This window comes from Aethalodelphis obliquidens, unplaced genomic scaffold (genome assembly GCF_003676395.1).
Source record: "Aethalodelphis obliquidens isolate GAN/ISIS:26980383/991018 unplaced genomic scaffold, ASM367639v1 scaffold48, whole genome shotgun sequence".
Classification (NCBI taxonomy): domain Eukaryota; kingdom Metazoa; phylum Chordata; class Mammalia; order Artiodactyla; family Delphinidae; genus Aethalodelphis; species Aethalodelphis obliquidens.
In genome coordinates this window covers 1,828,276-1,847,182 of record NW_020837992.1, presented here as the reverse complement: position 1 = coordinate 1,847,182, position 18,907 = coordinate 1,828,276, and the positions used below count along the sequence as shown (strand labels likewise).

Below are 18,907 nucleotides of genomic sequence, written 5' to 3'. Positions count from 1 at the left end.
GGGGCACGAACCCGTGCCCCCTGAATCAGCAGGCGGACCCTCAACCACTGCGCCACCAGGGAAGCCCCTGGCTTTACCTTTTAACCTGGCATCATCAGGGAGAAAAATGTTGCAGATGGCAGCTCAGCACCCTGGACAGCGACAAGCTCCCGACCAGCCGACAAGTGTTTAAAAGTTCCAGTACTCCCCTTTTCTCCAAACCCCCTTCAGAAGCAACTATCCCCAGACACCACTGCCTGTGACGGAATTTCCCATTCACTTCTCCTAACACCACAATCTTGTCTTTAGAGCAAGAGCAAGCTCAGCTAAGAAGCTTAAATGCTCCTCACCAAGACAAAGTCCAACTCCTTAGTCAGATTCAAGATTCTCTGGAGTCTGGCCCCAGCTGGTCCCTCCAGCTGCAGCTTCCACTGCTCCAGCCTGGCCAATTCAATGCCTGAGTATAAGTTCCCTCCTCTAAACCTCTAATTATGCTCCCTTAGCCCACCAGAAATGCCATTCCCTTACCTTTATCTATTCAAATCCTACCCATCCCTAGGGACCCAGACCAGCTCCCGTTTCACTTCAAAACCTTCCCAAAGGACTTTAGTCTACTTTGATATCCTCTCTTCTCTGACACCTCAAAGCATTTCTAGTTTAGATCATGCTTTAAGGAACTTGATTACATACCCTCTTGTACCATTACTAGGTTCATATATAGTGTTTAAAGTGGCCTGGTGTGTGGAAGAACTGACTTTGCCAGAAACTAGCCACTTTGATCAGTAAAATAACGATCTTAGATTAAACCATCTCTAACATTCGATGAGTTGAAGATTCTCTCAAAACAAGTTGCCACCCAGAAGTGTGCTCTGCTCATAATAAAGGCTTCAAAGACTAAAGAGCATTGTGTAAAAACAAACCAAGGCACAGCTCAGAGCTGGGATCAGCCAGAGAACCCTGGTTTAGCTCCCAACATGAGTCACAAAGGCTTCATTTCCACTCAGTGTGTGATGACGATCAGAAAGAGATCTAGTTTCTGTCCTTGCCTACGTCAGCACAGGAAAATTGCCTGTGGCCTCAGAGGCATTTTCCTTCATAAAGAACATGTCACCTCCAACAAGTGGAAAAATACCGCACAACGGGTATTATAACCTTGGCATTGTAACAATGTCTCTCACACAAACATGCATGGATAGGTCAACCAACACCTGACAGCAGTGTACTGACTCCATTACTAATTATGCATAAGCCCAGACAGACTATGGAAAATAACAAAAAGCATGCTCTTTGTTGGTGCCCCCAAATAAAACTCTGACTAGTCTTACAAGTCAAGAGGTTCCACGGGGGAGAGAGAACTGACTTAAAATTTCAGCTCAATATTTTACTTCTTGTCAAAACGATAGTTATAGTACCTCCTCATGTTTAAAATCCTATTCTCAAAGCATTCAGTTTATGGATCTACATACAATAGGATACAGGGATGACTCTTTCGCTCTTGCACATGGAGAAATTAAGGCCCAGAAATGTTTAATAACTTTTGTAATGCAAATAAAGATCACACGAGAATGAGAATCTAGTCGGAATAATTTCAATAACATAAGCAGCGTGTACACACGAACACACATATACACGTACACACACACATTCAAAGAACTCAATAATATAAAGAGATGAGGGAGTTCCCTGGCGGTCCAGTGGTTGGGACTCCGAGCTTTCACTGCTGAGGGGGCCGGTTCAATCCCTGGTCCGGGAACTAGGATCCCGCAGGCTGCTGAGCAAGGTCAAAAAATAAATAAATAAATAAAAGTGGAAAATAATATAAAGGGAAGAGTTACGAAACTCACTGACCCTGGAACTGGAAGATTCCACTGAGTACTTGCAAAAAAGTGCCAAAGCAAATTGGCCAGCATTGGTAAAGAAGGAACTCTCATCACTGGGAAAAGTCCTTGGAATTGCTCTGCCAGCCATTCACTCTCATCCCAGAAAGTCGTAAGATCTGAGAACAAAATTTAGCATCTGGTCAACCCACCCCAGTTGGCCTAAACTGGATCCAGGAGAGTGAGTTCAGCATGAAGGGCCAGAATCATCCTGTCCTAAGCCCTTCCCCGAGCCAACCATCCTAAGTGCTCGGAGAGGGAAAGCAGTGAGACCCCAGTATGACCAGGCTAGAAAAGTAAAGGCTCCATTACTCAGGATCCTCTACGACTATGTCTCAATATACTGTTCCCTCACCAGGAAATTACACGCACCCACCACCCAAGCCATGCCATTTATTCATCATGACTCAAACATCCCCTGCACACGTGTGCCTTTGAATCTGCTCCTCCTCCAGCAGCTCTGACCATTAAGTCTTCAAGTCTTGAGGTCTCAAGACCCATGCAAGAGGCTTTTACAGATCATCTAAGCCCAATATAACCTCCTGTCATCCTTCTAGCATTTACTGTCTGGAATTAGCAAATGTTCCTTATTTTTGAATATATATCTCTTATCTCCTTTAGGGTGGAGATGAGGTCTCAGGAGCCTCAATTTTGCTCCAGAAGATGGTGCAGTACCCCTTACCCACGTTCAATAAATGTTTGGTGATGATGACGAAAATGCTAAGACCTCTCCAGACGGAGACCTAAGGACAAAACTAGATATGCAACTATGTCCATGGGGCTGGGTGGGGCAGGCAGAACGAGCCCCAAAGGGAAACCGCCTGGAGAACAACTGCTCACACAGCCTTCCTCCAACTTCAGTGTCAGGGGCTTCCTCATTCTAGGACTGAGTCAGAAGTCTTCCCTTCCTACCCTTGAGCCGCTGATCCCAAGCTGTTTATCTCGTTAACTCTGTTTATTGTGATCCTGGTAAGAGGTTCTAAAGCCCTCCAAGCCCCTCTCTAATTAAATTCATTAGAACAGATTGGGGCTTTCTTTCTGCATCTCAGAAAAATTAACAACACGATTAGCATCATAATGACGGGGAGAGGGGCTGCCGGGGAGGCCTTTCAGGAGGGGCTGGCCCAGTCTGGGAAGGGAAGAGTGAAGAGGGGCAGCCCAAGGAGAAGGCAGATGCTCAGGCAGCTGCTTCCTGGAGGAGGGGAGCTACAGTAGTCAGGAAGGGATGATGACGGCCTGAGGGGATGACCCCACCAGGCCCCAGGCATCCCCACTTTTTCATGGCTTTGGGGAGACAAAAGGCAAGACAAGAAATTAATCAATTACATGAACACCAGAGACAGGCTTCTGGGACTAGAGGCTTTTAGCAGTCTTCTAGTTTTACAGAAAGAGAAACACAGTTAAGCTCTGTTAATGATGGGGCTGGAAGTAAAACATAACCCCCTCATGGTTTTCATGAAGGTGTCCTTTTCTATAAGGCTGTACTGCAGGAACCTGGGGGAAGCAGGCAGGGTGAGGCAAGGCACTTCTTTCCCAGAGAACCTGAACCCATCCAGTATTTGCTTATACCCCTGTGGGTTCCCTCATCTAGAAAACTCTCATCTTCCCTTCCTTATTAAAATTCTACCCATTTTTCAAGGCTCAGCTCCATTCCCACCCCTCTCTGAAGAGCAGCTAGCATTGGCGAGTGTTTACTGCCAGCCAGGGAGGGTGCTGGGCCCTTCACTGCCTCATCACATTTAATCCTTATTATGGCTCTGCAAGGTTCATATTAATACTCTCATTTCACAGACTGGGAAACTGTAGCTCCTCAGCCAGTAAGTGAAAGAACCAAGGTTTGAAGGCAGGTCCGTCTGATGTCAAAAGCTGAGCACTTTCTGCGATGCCATGTCACCTCCCTGACTCAAACCATACTGAGGCATAACTCCTTCCTTTGCAATTTTACTGTCCAGGGTCTGAAGACTTAATTATACAATGTCTTGTATTATTTCCAAGGGTTTCCACATGTTTCCATCTTATTTCCCCTATTTGAAAGCAGGAACCACATTTCTGTATCCTTCAGAAGGACAAAGTAGGTACTGAAAAATGCATGCTAACTGAGCCCTTCTAACAGATTTTCCTAGAGGGGCTCCTACTAGTGGATAAAACATTCCAGTCCTACCAGGGTCAGAGAGCTCACAGGAGAGGAGCATGGGCTTTGGTGTCAAACTAATATATTTTCAATTCTAGCTCTGCAACTCACTGTTCTATAATCTTAAATCACAACCTCTCTGGGTCTGTTTCATTATGTGTAAAACCGGGATCCTAACACTACTTTTTTTGTAGAGTTAACCCTTATGAAGGTTAAATGAGATGATGAATACCAAGCATGTAGTAGGGTGCCTGGCACGTAGTAAGCACTCTATAATGATGACGATTCTATTATGCCACTTTGATTCTTCCTAGCTTGTCTCAAAACCTAAGGAAAGGAGGGTAGTTCAAGAAATCTCAAGCTGGCTGGCACAGTCTGACCAATATCCCAGGTCAGCAAAGCTGTGGAAGTGCCTCCTCAAGCACCCAGCACAGCCATTAGCTCTCAGAGCCCTTCCCTGCAGCCCCAAGGACCAGGCCATACGCATCTAACATCTGCCCTTGCAACTAGGCCTGGGCCCTAGCCAAGCATTTGGAGTAAACGCTCAAAAGTTTGACATCAGGCTGCTCTAGCCAAAGCAGGGGTCCATCCAAACAGTGTGGTACGATCAGCCCAGGTCCTACAGCCCACTGGCCCCCTCAGCCATGCTCTTACAATGCCAGGAATCCCTTTACCTCCGGTAGAGCATTTCTTGTACCGCATTTTAATTTGTTTTCATTTCTGTGTCTCTCACTTGACTTACACACACAACATCTAGCTTAGTTCCTAGGACATTTTCAAAGGCTCAGGACCTACTAATGAAATGAGCTAAATCAGATATGTAGGTGGAGGGGTGGGGGATGGATTCCTCAGACAGGTGAGGCTGGCTGTCTCTATCCTTAGGCTCTTTCCCAGTTCAGCTATGGATGTTCCTGGTGACCTGTGCTCGAGTGTAACTTTTAAGGATTTCCCTGTCACTATCAACCTCCTCTCCCCTATCTGGACCTCTTTGATGACTCCCACCTGACTCTGACCTCCCAGAACTCCAAGACCCTTCCACCCATGTCAGAGTTCACAATACTTTTACTCACCTTGTTTCTGAGCACATACCTGAACTTGCTATTTCTCCATCAGCCCCCGGGCCTCTTTCCTCTCACTCACTCTGACATTCTAAGCATATTCTGACCACACTTTGCCCCTAAAATACAAGGGCTTAGGAAACAGGAATGGCAGAGTTGAGTAGCCTCGATCTTGTCCCCAAGTTCCCCCTTCAGGCTGAAGCAGTAGCCAGCAGGGTTCAGCTGCACACAGAACATCCCCTCTTCCCCCTCAAGCTGGGGATCTGGTAACATCTTGCATCTTACCTTCTCCCTCACCTTCTCCCTCACATTCAACTTCCATGTCAGCCCTGAACCACCATTCTGACAACATCAACCAGCATCGGTAAAGGGGGGGCTGATGCCACTGGAGTGAAAGATGCTGCTGTTCACCATCCCTGTCCCCATGTCCTCACTCAAGCTTATCTACGTTATTTGTCTGATAACTTGTCTCTTTCATTACACTGGCAGCCCTGAGAGAACTCTTTTCATCTCTATGATCCCAGCACCTAGCAGAGCAGCACACTCTAGGGTTTAATTCGTATTTGTTGAATGAATAAGTATGTAACCAGCCTTGAATTCCTCTTACTTCCTACTCCCTTCTTCTCCCAGGCCAAACAGACTGAAGACTGAACTTCTCTGCCTCTCTCTTTCTAGTTTCCTAAGAAATTCTTTTTCTAAAGACTAAGTGATGCTCCTCACACCCCAGGTCTCAGATGGTCTTGGAGGAGAGTGGCACCAGGGGAAGGGAACACATTGCAACAACGGAGTGATGGGAGCCTTGGAATCCTGTCTCTCAGTCACTGCAGAAATAGGACCACCTTCTATGCCTCACCCCTTGGATATCCAAAGCCAGAACCCAACCCCTAGATACCAGCTACCTCTTCAATGTACCCCTGAAAGATCCAGCCCGGCCCCATAAGCCCAGCTTGCATCAGCCCACAGGGAGCTAGTCAGGTCTTGCTCCGGCTCTCCAGGGAGCTGGCTTCCCTTTCTGTGTGCCTCAATGCATCCCTGCTGAAGCCTCTGTGATGTCAAACAAGGGATGAGGGATGAGGTGCATTGCACAAAACTGGGAGATGTGTACATTGTTATCAGAATCCCCCACTTAAGCAGTCAAGCATTTCAACGTCAGGACCTTAATCCAATCAGCTCTCAGAGACGGCTCCAGGTGATGCCTCCTCGCTGGGCCAGGAAAAGCTGGCAGCTCTGGGAACGCTGATGCCAGGGGAAGCTTCCTGCCCCACCCCCACTCATGATGGGCGGGGCACAGAAGGTTGACAAAGCAGAGGACAGCCAGTCCCCCAGCTGCACACCCGCCCCTCCACCCCTTGCTGGGCACTGCCTGAATCCCATTCAGAGTTGCTGTTCATGAGCTGAAGGAGTCCACTCATGTTTCTAAAGTGAGGGAGCCTTGCAGAGAAGGGACAGGATCCGTCAGCAATTTGCTCTTAACCTCCAATTTAAGGCCTGGGATTTTAGCTGAGGTCCCCAGGGCAGGAATCGGGCTGCCCTGTTTCACATTTCCTGTTTCACAGGAAACACAATTTCTGGCCTAAGTGTGAGTGAGTCTCTTTCCTCATCTATGTTATTCATTCTCGTTCTCTCTCTCTTTTTCTTTCTAAACATGCGTGCGCACGCAAGCGCACACGCACGCGCACACACACACACCTTCAGCTGAATCCAAACACAAGAGGAAGAAATTACTGCCTCAGAAGTGCCCGCTCTGTCACGACAAAAGGTAAAATTATTAGATGCATAGCAGACCCCACCCCCATCTTCTTTAATTCTTCCTGCAATACAAATCCACCAGATCCAATCATCCCCAAACCAGGGGAGACAGGTCTCTGCCTTCCTTCTTCTCCCTGCCCGCTGCTCCCACAGTTGGCATGACCAATCCCCAGGGTCTCCACACACGTTTTCCCTGGGCTTCTCCTACGTACGTTTCAAGTTCGGTGGGCTGTGAACCTGCTGGTCTCCAGCTCCATACAAACAATTCAACTCGGGCCCAACCAGGTCTCAAAGCCCCGTGATCTGCCCTTGCCCGAGATTTGACTGCGGCCCAGCAGGGCTCATCACAGTTCCAAGGGTAGATAATACACACCAGGCCCTCATGCCTGGAGACAGACAGGCAGAAAAGGTACGTTGTCATCCACTCCTTTGGACTGAGGAAGGAGGCATCTCTGCCCAACACACACACACACACACACACACACACACACACACACACACACACTCACACACACACACACACACACACACACACACACACACCACTGCCAAATGCCAAGGAAGGAATGAGGAACAGAACCCGGCTCAGGGCAAGAGAGGGGCAGCCATGGGGACCAGAGACTAGGTGATTCAGCACTCTGCCCACTCAGCCCAGCCCATGGGCCACACTCATGACAGCTCCCGATGCCAAAGTGCTGACTTGGAGGCTGAGGAAGAATCCCATCTAAAATCCAAAATTCCCCAACCCTTCAGTGGGGCTCCTCATCCAGGCCTTTGCATCCCCAGGGCTCAGATCAGGACCAGGAAGAGGGTGCTCGGCCATCTCCTTGGACCCCTGCCCCAAGGGTCCTAGTTTCCCTATGTTTAACACCGCCCCACCCCCATGCATCTAGGAAACAAATCTGAACAACTAGGGGAAGAGAGTAGCTGAAGAGGAACATAAGAGAGGCCTACAAACACCCAGCATCCTTTGCCCCCAAGCCATGAATAGGATCAAACATACAGAAGGGGGTTAGAAGTGGATTCTGCAACAGCGAGTACATAGGGCCTTCAGAGCCCTAGGCCTCCCCAAGCAGGGAAGGAGGGCCCAGTGGCAGAGAGGGGGGCTCAGTAAAAGCCATGTGGCCACAAAAGCAGCAGGAAGGGCAGGTGGGGAAGGCGATGGGTGGCAGCCCAGCTAACAGCCAAGGGGGAGAAGATGGGGTTCTTGAGATGGTGGAGGAGGAAACCAAGAGGCAGTTGGGAAGGCGCTGGGACAGGGTGTGCAGAGGGGACCCGAGAAGGACAGAAGCTGTGAGGGAGCTGATGGAGAGACAGGCACACAGAGTGATGGGGGTATGAGGTGGGGACCAGAGCAGGGAGGGCAAGGAGAGAGGCTGGTGTGCGGGGCAGGAAAAACAGAAGGGACAGGGGTCACACAAAGTGGGGTGTGGAGGTAAACAGGTAAGGGCAGAGCTCGGGGATGAGGCAGGGACAGAAGGAAAAGGGGAAGAGAGTGAGGTGCAGGAAGGGGGAGGGGAAGCAGCCAGTGAGATAGAAGAGGTGTTGGGGCGGACGGGGTTGGGAGCTGGATGGGGTGGGGTCCAGATATTGACTATACGATGGATTCAGGGCAGGTAACAGCGTGGAGAGAAGGGTCGGGGGTGTGGATGGAGGGGGATGGGGACAGGTCAGGGGATGGAGACGGACAGAGGAGGGCGGGAACAAGGGGGTGTCGCTAGATGGGTTTCCATGACCCCCGTTCTACCCCCACCCCCATCTCTCTGCTGTTCGCGCTCGCCTACCTGCAAGGGCTCGGGCTCCGGCCCTGGGTGCAGTCGGTGCTGTCCGCTGCCGGCGCCGCCACTTCCCCAGAGTCCCCTGCAGCGCCTCTCGCCGCCAGCCGCCGCATTAGGGCAGAGACCAGCCCGTGCGCGTCCCCGGGCGGCCAGCGCGCCCCCGACACCCTGCGTGCGCGCCCCCGCGCCCCTCCCTTCGCGCGCCGAGCGGGGACCAGGACGCTGGAGGAGCAGGGCAGGATGTTCCCGCGCCGCCCCGCCAGGCGCGCTGGGGAGCGATTGCAGGGCCTGGACCGGGGAGAAAAAGCGCCTCCTTTTCGCACCGACCCACGGGCCTCTTTGCGGACTGGCGTTGAAAATGATACTAATTAGCACCCGTTTCCGTTCGCTGAGCGCCTACTGCGAGCCAAACCTACAGGAGGAAATACGCTGGAGACCCAGGGGTATCACGTGTTTGTCCCGTTTATGCCCCTCCACCATCAGACTGACTTCTTGGGGGCAGAAACTTGTCGAACAGCTTGTGTTCCCAGGGAGACTTGCTTCTGATAGACTCTCCAGGAACGTTTGTTTTTCTTTTGTTTTTAACAGCCGATGATCTTTTTTCTTTTTATATAAATTTATTTTATTTTTATTTATTTATTATTTTAGGCTGTGTTGGGTCTTGGTGCTGCGCGCGGGCTTTCTCCAGTTTCAGCGAGTGGGGGCTACTCTTCGTTGAGGTGTGCGGGCTTCTTATTGCGGTGGCTTCTCTTGTTGCAGAGCACGGGCTCTAGAGAGTGTGGGCTTCAGTAGTTGTGGCGCGTGGGCTTAGCAGTTGTGGCTCGTGGGCTTTAGAGCACAGGCTCAGTAGTTGTGGCGCACGGGCTTAGTTGCTCCGCGGCATATGGGATCTTCCCAGACCAGGGAACGAACCCGTGTCCCCTGCACTGGCAGGTGGATTCTTAACCACTGCACCACCAGGAAAGCCCCAGGAACGCTTGTTGATTGAAGAGTTGGTGGATCCCGAATTGGGGATGTGAGAAATGTTGTGACACCTGCTGGGGGTGGAGTGGTCTTCTTTTAAAAATGGGAAATTTCATCTGCCTTAAGGGGGCTCAGGCCTGCCCGGACTTGAGTTAAGAGGGAAGAAACCCGGGACTGGGAGGCCAGAGATCCAAGGGCTCCTCCTGACTCTCTGCCGTGGTTAAGACACTTCTTTGTGGGCCTCAGTTTTCTCAACTGAACAATGAAAAGTTGATTGGATAATCCTTCAGGTCCCTTCTGGCTCAGAAATGGAGACTGTGAGGCCCTGGCTGACGATTGCGCAGGCAGAGACCCGAGCTCGTTCTCACCTGAAATTGTGGAAAGATCTGGATTGGGTCATCACAGAATCTTAGGCTAGAAAGAGCACTTGGAAGAAGCTTTGTCTATCTCTCATCCCAAACCACAGTTCCCTCGGCAGCGCCCCTCTGAGGTCCCATTCAAAACCACATTCAGCCCCCTTCTCTGTGCTCACACAGCCCCTGCTCCGGCACCACCTGTCTCCCTGTCCCCCCTTCAGCCTGTGAGCTCTGGGAGAGCAGGAATGCATCTTGTTCCCCATGCTGTCCCCAGCCCTAGATAGAACATAGTAGGTGCTCAATAAGTACTTGCTGAAGGAATGAATGACTGCCGGTGATAGTGAATCATCCAAATAGCTGACAAAATACCCCTTTTTAGGTGGCATTGCATGGTGGTGGTGAGACCAGCTTAGAGACAGCCTCCTGGGATTCAGATCCTACCTCCATCACATCAGATATGGATGAAAGTGGGCCATTTACTTATTTTCCTTTTATTTCTTTTGAAAAATATTATTAAATCTGTACAAGCACGTAGTTGAATTAGAGCCAAGTCATTCTATAAGATTTCTTATAAAATATGTTTCCCTCGTGTTTTCCCCTCTCTAGACGTCATCCCTTTCAACTCTTTTGATCTTTGGTTATTGCCTATTTACTGCTGTATATCTAATAACATGCCATATTGCTACTTCTTGCTTCTGTTTTAGGCATTATCTGCTTTTTCTTTAAAAGTCTTTATTGAATTTGTTACAATATTTCTCCTGTTTTATGTTTTGGCTTTTTGACCGTGAGGCATGTGGGATCTTAGCTCCCCGACCAGGGACTGAACCCACACTCCCTGCATTGGAAGGCAAAGTCTTAACCACTGGACCGCCAGGGAAGCACCTAGGCATTATCTCTTGATTCCACCCTGTGACGGACACTCTTCACCTCACATATACCCTTCCTGTCCTCCTCTCCAGCCTCCCAATCTAGTCATATCTCGGCACTGGTTATATCAGAATTAGTATTTATTATGATTACTTAAATCCTATTCACAACTGACCTTTTCAGTTCCTGCAAACTTTTTGGGGTTTTTTCTACACTTAGTAACTGTCATTTTTGTCTACTCGTTTTGTTTCATATATAGTAAGTATCTATAATTCAACTCTAAACTCTCCATCAATGGTCTGTGTCCATTTGTTCAGACCTTTCAGGTATTCTATTAATTTTATCTTCTTGAAGATTCTCTCCTAGAGCCTTCTGATGTGTTCCAGTCCCTGTTGGTTTCTCTATGCCCAATGCACTGCTATTGATCTCTCCAAGCTTCAGTTTCTTCATCTGTAAAATGGGGATAATTATACCTCATAGAGTTGTGAGGATAAATGAAATAATTCATGTAGTGTAATTCATGTAGTTTGTCATATAATAAGCACTTGATAAATATTACTGATTACTATTCTAGACTAGAAAACCAAAGCTCAAGTAACCTACCCAAGTAATACTTCAAAGCCTACATGTGTCTGACAGCACCTAATTAAAACTATTATTTTAGGGTGAGAACTAAGAACCTTAGATTTACAGTATTAGAATCTTTCAGTATGGTCAAGTTGAAGGAACACAGGATTTGCCAAGAAAGTCCTGGCTGGCCAGCAGGGTGAACTTGGGCAGATCACTTAACCTCTCTAGGACTTATTTTTCTCATCTGTAAAATGGTGATAAAGTGAACACCAATGAGATAAGGCCCTTTGTAAACCAAAATGCCCTGCACAAATGTTAGCTATTACCAGCATTCTCTTCCTTTTCTTCACCTTTTCTAAGAAAACTGAGGCTAGACAGAGAGAAAATCACACAGTGATTTGGTGGTTGAAACTGAACTGGAACTCAGGTCTCACAGACTTAGTGTAAAGAAATTAATTCTGGCCAGAGGGGAGTGCAGAACTGCCAGAGGACCTGAGGGTGGCGAAGCAGGTGTTTCCTTGGCTTTGGTGTCCCCGAGCTGCTGGCCTGTCCTGACTAGGGGATGGGCACCACCTGCTGGTGATAGACTGTGGGCACGGACACCAGCCTTGGCTCACGCAGGCTGGTCTATTTGTGTGTCAGGAACAGGCTGAATCAGTAACAAGGGCAGAAAATGGTTGCTTTTTCTTTCTAGACTTTTATCTGGCCTTCCTGCATCCTTTTCTTCCCTGAGTGTGTATCTCTAGTTCTGGCTGAAAGCCCAGCAGGCATGGACTCTGCTGACCCTAGACTTGAAACCCCACTCCCTGTGTCCTCTGTCATGGTGACTGTAAGTCACTGATGATTTTCATATTCCCTAGCATCTAATGGCTCCCAACCAAATTGCACAAGCCATGCCTTACCCTGGGCTCAGGCCAAGATAAAGCCCCTGCGCACTGTCTCACGTACTTGTAGGACACTGGCATTACAGGCCTGGGGAACACTGAGGGACAGGGCCGGGCCCCACCAGTGTCTGTTATACCCTCCAAGCCACCCTCCTCCACCTGGTCCCCAGAAGATGTGGGGAAACCGACAGTTCCACGCATTATTGCTAGAGGTTTAACTTTATACAGGGCAATTTGGCAGTGCCTTCAAGACTTTAATGTAGCCTTTGACCCATCTAAGACTCTAGCCTGCAGAAATACTGGCACAAATCACAAAACTGTGCACGCACAAGGATGTTCAGTGTAGCCCATTCAGAGGGCAACGGTCAAATACGTTGTGATAATCTGTGCGGTGGAGAGATAGGGAGCTACCTAAAAAATAATACACACACATCTCCTTTAAAAAGAAGAGCAGTGTAATAATATGTAGAGTATGATCCTTTTGGGGGGAAAAAAAATAAAAGCCAGTTGGTATAAGAGGGTGGAAGAAGGAGAGAGAGGGAATGATACCGTGGACCTGTTTAGGAGCTGAGGACAGAGCACCTGGAGGAAATCAGGAGGGACCTGATTTTTGTTGAGGCTTTTCCCGTACTAGGCTCTTCCCATATGTTAGATCACTTAGTCCTCACAAAAGCCCAGTGAGGTGGGCATCATTGTCTCCAGTTTACTGATGAGAGGCCAAATGAGGTTAGTACAATTGCAACATCACACAGATGGGATGTGGTAAAGGATTAACTTTGCCCAAAGAGAGGCCTGGCCTTTGCCCTAGGCTTCTGGGAGGTAATCTCTAAACCCTTGGGATGTCCTCCGTGACAAGGGTGTCTTTGTCTACTTCTGGGGGCTCAGCCACACTAGATAGTCTATGCTAACAATGCGGTTTATGGTAGGGGCTTGGGGCACGACCTCCAGAGGGCTGGAAACTCAGGTCAGTCCCATGAGTCTCAATAAAGACTCTCACACTGAGGCTCGGGTGAGCTTTCCTGGCGGGCCGTTGTCAGTACATACTGTCACACATCACTGCTGGGATTCAGCAGTGTCCCCACGCCTCCACAGGGGGAGGACAGCTGGAAGCTCTGTGTGTGGAGCTTTCCTGGGCTCTGCCTCTTCCCGTAGCTGACCTTACTCTGTATCCTTTTGCTGTGATAAACCATAACCACGGATATACTAGCTCCCAGTGAGTGTTGTGAGTCCTGCCGTCAAATTATTGAACCTGAGGGTGGTCTTGGGGATGCCCAAGCTTGCAGTTAGTGACAGAGTGGGGGTGGTCTTGTGGAATGCTCCCTAACTTTGAAGACGGTAAGTGGTGGAATCTGGGGTCACACAAAGATCTCAGAGACGCCAGTGTGCCCCCTCCCCACTTCCCTGCACTCCCTACACTGCCGCATTGTGTGACCAGCGCTGAAGGATAGAAATTCTAGCGTCCTGTGGAAGAACAGAGTGGTGGCCACACTAAGGGACAGCAAGGTGGGTGGGTGAGGATGTAACAAAGCAAGCTGAGTGGCACGCTCAGAGCGAGTACAGAAGGACCACATTTTAGAAAGATCCAGGATTCTATGCCCCTCACAGTGCAGGGGGTCAGGAAGGCAGATACAGAGAAAGCCAATGGGAGAGGGACTGTCTTATCTCTGTGCATCCACAGAGCTTAGCACAGCACGCTGCTCATAGCTGAAGCTCCATAAATATTTGTTCAACAGATGAATGAATGTTTGAATAAAAGCAGAGCTCCTGTGAGTATAGACCACACTGCCCGGTGATGGGGACCACTAGCCACTAGTTTAAATTTAAACTAACTAAAATTACAAATTCAGCTCAGTCACATTAGCCACATTTCAGCCACAGATTGAAGAACATTTCTGACATTACAGAAAGTTCTATTGAACAGCACTGGACTACATTATGACTGGTGGCACCTTGACTTGTGCAGTGCACAACCTTCACAACTGTCCGGAGCAGACCTCTGTGAATGCAGTACCTCCCAGTAGGTGGTGTTGTGCTAGCTGCTGGTGAAAGAATCACACAGACATTTATGGTCTAAGGCAGGCATGAGAACATCTAAAGAATGACCTGTTAATGCATACAGGCTAACCGAAGTAAAGAGATTATGTTTAGGTATTACCAAACATATAAATAATGAATAGACCAAAGAAAAGAAATGTAAAGAGGTTTAGCTATCTTCACAGCCTGAAAACTGTCTGTTTCCCTTCTTATGTTTGAAATGAACATAACTCTGCTAGGATTATTTCTTGGAGAAGTAAACATACTTGACAGAAATAAACATGCCGGCTATTGAAATACAGCTCCCCCCAAAAATATTTGCTTTCACGTAGCAACCGCAGAAGGTTTCTAACATGGTAGCCACTGATATTCGAGGTGACATTTACAGTGATCTTTCCTGTTGTTTTCCATAAACCATTGAAATGTCTTATCATTTACAACATTTCAACCTCCAAATGATCTTTCTGACACTGCCTCTTGCACAGAGCAAATGCACAAAAATTCTTTGTTTGACCATGTTTCTTGGTTTTCTATCAGGGAAATATGGTCCCTGTACCTTGCAGGTCCTTTCCATCTTCTATAGGCTATGATTGCACACTGCTAAAGGAATCATAAGTCTAAATGGCTCAGGATGCCTCCTTCTGCACTGGACCAGACCCAGCAGGTTGGGGCAAAGCAAAGGAGGCTGCACCTGCACTTTGCAGCAAGCCAGGGCCCTGCGCCCCAGACCCCAGGCCCCAGAATCCAAACTTCTCTGTTTCTGCCCCTCCCAGCCACTGCTTCCCAGCACAACTCCTGCTGGCTGCCAGCATCAGCATGAGCTGGGAGCCAGGTGGTAGCAGCTGAGAGCCTGACCTGTGGGCCTGGCCACCCCCAATTCGTTTATCTTATTTATGCCAATTTATTAGCACAAAACCCCTGGGAAAGCAGCAGGAGGAGGTTTCTGCTTTAAATAAGCATCAATATGGCATCATGTCTGTAAGCTTAGGCCCTGGGTGGCTGGCCCTCCTGCCTCCCACCTCCTCTAGGTGGGTAGACCCAGGAGAGTAGGTCTGACTGGGCAGATTGGCTGGTGTGTGCTTCTAAACCTTAAACCCAAGACTGGTCACAATTTTACAATTGTGTGTGCTGACTTCCTGTTAAGGGTCCTCTAAGAGTCCTTTTATAAGAAAGAATCTGTCTATTAAATGGCAATGACTTTGTAAATAAAACAGCCTTAATAATTAAATCTTGCTCTCTCTCTCTCTCTCTCTCTCAGGGCTTCACACAGACTAACTCTTTCAGTTCTGAAGTGTCAGGAGCTGGGGAAATGTGATCTTCCTGCTGAGGAGCTCCTGGATCAGAATGAGTCCCTATCATTCACTCCCTTGTTGAAGATGGGGCTGGAATAAGGGGTACCCACCCTCTCAGACACAGAGAGCATTTGAAATGAATAGATGAATAGCCATAACTTAAGATGATTCAAAGCACCTGAGAAATTTTCATGGACCATGAACTCCTTCTGCTTCATAGAGACCAGGTACCATGACGAGGTAGATCTTATCTGCAAAAATGCAGGGGTCAAGGAGGGGGGAAGGAACCCCTCAGATACTGTTTCTTCCCTTACTAACACCCAGCTGTAAAAATTCCAAGAACAAATAAAATCTTCTCACCTACCCATCCTCTTGCCCAGGGAGAACATTCCTTGGACAGTCATTTGGCCATTGTGTACATATTTTTGTGTGTTGGGGCAGAATGAAGCAGGGATGTGTTGGTAAATATTTAACAATGGGTTCACTGGGGAAAAAAAATAAAAAAGAGAGAAGCCCTGATGTGTAGCATTTTCTGATTTCCATGGTGTAAATTCTCCCACCGTGGTCAATTTCAAGGTACCAATATGAGGTCACTGAATGTGGAGTTGGGAAGAGACACGCAGGAAGTAGCTCATGATTATGTAATATTTCCAACGCACCAGTACAATAGACATGAATAACCTCAAGATCATAGACAGTAGTAAAGTGTAGTAGAATAATTAGGAAATGATGTTTTGAATTATTTCTTACTCTTCAATATAATTATTTGACTGTGAGGTTATATAATTTAATTTTAAGTAATGACTGTGTTTCACAACCAGCTTGCAAAGTTCCTGAAAATTTAGCAGGGGGCTCTTGTGAGCGGACACAGGCAGCTCAGGCACACTACTGCCCTGAAGCCATGCCATCACACGGCTCTGTCCCTGCTCTTGCCGCTTTCTGGCTTAGAATTTCTATTTTGTGTTTCCCAAAACAACTTCAGCGAGGTCAGTATATTAGGCCTGTTTGAAAGAAGTGGAAGACGCCGCACAGCCGCGTTAGTGGCCAGCGCTCCCATCCCAGCTGCCATGAGCGCTGCAGTGATGGTCAAAGGCTCGCCCTGTGTCCTTCTCTGGGGGCTGCTCTGGCTGACAGGAGCAACTCCTCCCTGGGATGCCTGCAGGTTATGATGGCCAGTAATAACTCATGCGGGGTGCAAAGCCTGGCCTCTTGTACCAGAGAGGACTATGCCATGGTGTGAGTTACACCCAGAGCATCTGTGGATCAGGCCAAGGTCTTTACCTGAGACACAGCCTGGCTTAGCAACTTCCTTATCATCCTGCTTCCCACATTCCCTGTGTCTGAGAGCAATCCTTCCGTAAGTCACAGGACCCAAATCTCTGTCCTAGGCTCTGCTTCTAGGGAACTTGACCAAAGACACAAAGCCCCAGAGGGATTTCCCTGAAGTCGCACTGTGACCAAGTCACGATTTGTACCCAGGTCTTCCGATTCCCCAGAAAGTGTCCTTGCCATCATCCCACAGCTGCTGCTTCTACTCAAGACTCTTCAGCGACTATGGAATGAAGCTGAAGCCCACACACCTTCGCATGGCGTTCAAGCCCCCGGTGCTCTGACTCCAACTTTCCTTTCCAGCCTCGTTTCCTAGGATTCTTGCTACTTACACCCTTGACTTCAGCCAGAGCAGACTGCCTTCCGTTCCTCAAACCTGCTGTGGGTTTCTTGTCTCCATGCTTTTGCTTCTGTTGTTTATTCTCCAGAACAAATAAATTTAAATGTAGTAAGTGCCTACCGCATTCAAGGCATTGTACTCTAGAACAGCAGTCTTCAAAATAGGGTAGATCTATCCTTGCGGGTAGCAGACTTTCCAAGAAGTATGTGCACAAAAGTAGTTTTAAGCGAACTGGTTTCTAGGTCCTCAGCTATTTGTGTTTTCCTAAAATTGTCTGAGAAGTGGCCTGCATTCAAAATAGCCCTTTTCCAGAACCCTCCTGCACTGTTGGTGGGGATGTAAATTGGTACAGCCACTATGGAGAACAGTATAGAGGTTCCTCAAAAAACTAAAAATAGAGCTACCGTATGATCCAGCAATCCCACTCCTGGGCACATATTCGGAGAAAACCATGGTTCTAAAGGATACATGCACCACAATGTTCATTGCAGCACTATTTACAATAGCCAAGACATGGAAACAACTTAAATGTCCACCGACAGATGAATGGATAAAGAAGATGAGGTATATATATACAATGGAATATTACTCAGCCATTAAGAATAATGAAATAATGACATTTGCAGCAACATGGATGGACCTGGAGATTATCATACTAAGTGAAGTTAAGTCAGACAGAGAAAGACAAATATCATATGATATTGCTTATATGCAGAATCTAAAAAAAATGATACAAATGAACTTATTTACAAAACAGAAACAGACTCACAGACATAGAAAACAAACTTATGGTTACCAAAGGGGAAAGGTTGGGGGAGGGTTAAATTGGGAATTTGGAATTGACATATACACACTACTATATTTATCAATAAAATAGATAACCAACAAGGACCTACTGGGAATGCAGGGAACCCTGCTCAATATTCTGCAATAATCTAAATGGGAAAAGAATTTGGAAAAGAATAGGTATATGTATGTGTATAACTGAATCACTTTGCTGTACACCTGAAACTAACACAGCATTGTAAATCAACTATAGAATCAACTATAGTCCGATATAAAGTAAAAATTAAAAAATAATAGCCCTTTTCCCACCTGACCAGAAAAAAAAAAAAAAAGAGGAAAAGCCCTCATCTGTCTCAGTTTTTACTACGGTGCATTTCCCTAAGGTACAAAAATGTTTCAAAATACTGGTTTGGGGGAAGGCTCCTTTAATAGGGCACATTTACCTTTAGGGTGCTCAGTAGTAAGAGACTGTGATGGAAACACATGGTTATGCAAGGTTGGCCTGGGCTTTCATGCCAGGCAAAGGGGTTTTAGCCTCGGTGCAGGAAGCAGCGGGGCCATTTGGCACCAAACAGCCGGATACAGGGATTTAGGCTGGAGTTGGTTTGGGGTCAACTTTTCCCTACTTCCATGCTTTACAACATGGGGTCATTAGTGCTGTAACAAGCGTTCTAGAACATGGCATATCTTCAGGGATCATCAGTTTTGCTCAGACTTGATGGGGACAGAGATGGGATGGTGGAAGTTTAGTACTCTAGCTAGTAAGTAATTGTATACATTTTTATATTAAAGTAATAATAGCTAACACAGCGCTTACTGTGTGCCTGTCCCATGTAAGAACTTGATATCTATTAAACACATTGATTCATTACATCAAAGCCATGAGGAAACCAAGGCTGAAAATGGAGGTGAAG

The 18,907-nt window shown here is 47.6% G+C and overlaps 1 protein-coding gene across 6 annotated transcripts in view; it reads right to left on the bottom strand.

The window, feature by feature from the left end:
- Window positions 1–8,686, bottom strand: part of NFASC (neurofascin) — a 191,578-nt gene extending 182,892 nt beyond the window's left edge. For all 6 annotated transcript variants that reach the window (XM_027082734.1, XM_027082729.1, XM_027082731.1 and 3 more), the window contains exon 1: window positions 8,579–8,686. The gene's annotated coding sequence lies outside the window, so the exon portion shown is untranslated. The remainder of the gene's footprint in view (window positions 1–8,578) is intronic.
- Window positions 8,687–18,907: the final 10,221 nt, after the last annotated feature.